Below are 2609 nucleotides of genomic sequence, written 5' to 3' on the forward strand. Positions count from 1 at the left end.
GAGCGTAGTGTTTTTATATATTCGTGTGTGTGTGTGTATATATATACATGTCTACATATACACAATTGCATTTTGTAAGGTATGTGTATATTGATGTATGTGTGTGTATACGGATTTTGTATATATGCATATATAGTTTGTGTTTCCTTATGTAAGACACAAGCATATGTACACACTTGCACCTTGCATAATCTAGGTTTATGAAGGAGAATTTATCTTGAGTGATAGACTTTGAATTCACATTCATGTGTCTCACTCTTCTTCAGTCTTGTTGCTAACAGCTGTATCTGACTGATAAATGACCAGTCAAGTGTTAACTTTCATCCAGTTTGTTCAGCATATTTCAGAAAGTGTGCTTTGTAATCACATGGTTCCGGGTTCAGTTGCATTGTGTGTTATCTTGGACTACTAGTGTCTTCTACTATAGCCCTTGTGTGTGGATTTGATAGATGGGAACTGAAAGAGGCCCATCACATACATATGTGTGTATTGTGTGTGTGTGTGTGTATTACTCTCTCCTTACCTTGATATCACATGAAAGTTGTAAACAAGTGTTCTTGGTTTCCAATATTCTGTGAAATTATGTCTGGACATGCGGAAATGTTACCTTACATTTTGAAACAGATGAGATTTGGCAACAAGCAGAGTATCTGGACATAGAAAAATCTACCTCAACAAATGTTATGTCAGCATGGAAAAGTGGATGTTTAAACAATGATGATGATGATGATGATGATAGCTTTCAACAATTGCATTGAAGATTAATCTAAGAATGAAGTAATGATACAAACATGGTTGTTGTTGTTGCTGTTAGTGGTGGTGGTGGTGGCGGCGGCGGCAGTTGGTTGGTTGGATTTAACCACTAATCAGACTTCATTGAACCTGTGATAGAATACATTACAGCTGTGACCAGGACCACATTCATCAATATATCCATTTAAGTTAGTAAGGCATGTGATTGGGGAGTTTGCTTCCCAGCCACATGGTTACAGGTTCAGTCCTACTGCATGATACCCCTTCTACTATAGACCTGGGCCGACCAAAGCCTTGTGAGCGGATTTGAATTCTATGTATATATCTGTGTGAGTGTGTGTATGTTTGTGTTTTGTTGTCTTGACATCACATCATAGTTGTAAATGAGAGTCACTGTCATGCAGCAGTGTCACTCGTTTCCAGTATTCTGTGGAAAGATGTCTGATGATGGGGAAGTCTTACCTTACTTGAAACCAGGTGAGATTTGGTGGCAGAAAGGATATCCGGTCATAGAAAATCTCCCTCAAAAAAACTCCATCTGATACATACAAGTGACCTTTAAATGATGATGACAGTTTGTGTGTGTGTGTGTACATGTCTATATATATATGTATAGACATGTGTATATATATATATGTATGTATGTATATATATATATATATGTGCGTGTGTGTGAATGTGTGTATGTATATATGTATGTATGTATATATATATGTGTTTATATATGTATGTCCATATATATGTATGTCCATATATATGTATATATATGTGTGTGTGTGTGTGTATGTATATATGCGTGTGTGTGTATATGTATATAAGTATATTATGTATGTATATATATATATTATATATAATAAAGTGATTGGTGTTAAGAAGGGCATTCAACCATAAAATCCATGCCAAAATAGACAGTGGAGCTTGATACAGTTTTCTGGCTTATCAGCCCCTGTCAAACCATCGAACTTATACCAGCATGGAAGACGGACATTGAATGATGATGACATATATATATATATATATATATGTATATATATACATACACACACTTCCTGGAAGTCTTATATACAAATGTATGTATATATGTATGTATGCATGCATGTATGTATGTCAAAAGGAAGTTTTATTTCAAACTTTATTGCAAGTTTTCACTTGTTACCTATATTCACCTCATTTTGAAGTGCACCCCACCAAAATATTGCCACAGCCCACCAAGGGGACATGCAGTCTACCATATAGGAAACACTGGCCTCCAAATGGCGTACCTAGCACAAGTGCCACCCCGGGTGGATGTTTATTTGGCCACCTCTTAAAAGTTCTAATAGCATTTCAAAATACCAAAAACGAAATAATACAGGTATATATATGTATGCAAAATAAGAAGACAAACTGTAGCAACCATTTATGTCCCTTAACTTTACTTTTATTATGCTGATATGCAAAAAAATTATAGGAAAAAATATGTTAAAAAAGAGAAGATGAATGAATTACAAAAATAAACAATTTACAAATTGATTTTACATGCCTTTCTCTTCACAAAATCTTGAATGACCTCGTCAAAATTAATTTATCCACAAGGTCGTGCTCTATGGATAGTATTGCCAAATCAGTCAACCTTGTTTGACTTACTGTTGACTTATTGTTGAGGTGGTTCTTGATGAGCTTTAGTTTAGAAAAGGACTGTTCACAGCTAGCAACACTAATGGCACGAGTTAGGAAGACTCTTAAAAGTGTTACAATATTTGGCAGTGAATCAATAAGATTATATTTCTGAATAAACTGAAGAACTTGCAAAGGCTTTGCTATGTCTTCAGCATCAGCCACCACCAAATAATTTTGCAGTCTAGAAAGTTTTCTCT

This window comes from Octopus bimaculoides, chromosome 4, assembly GCF_001194135.2.
Source record: "Octopus bimaculoides isolate UCB-OBI-ISO-001 chromosome 4, ASM119413v2, whole genome shotgun sequence".
Taxonomy (NCBI): domain Eukaryota; kingdom Metazoa; phylum Mollusca; class Cephalopoda; order Octopoda; family Octopodidae; genus Octopus; species Octopus bimaculoides.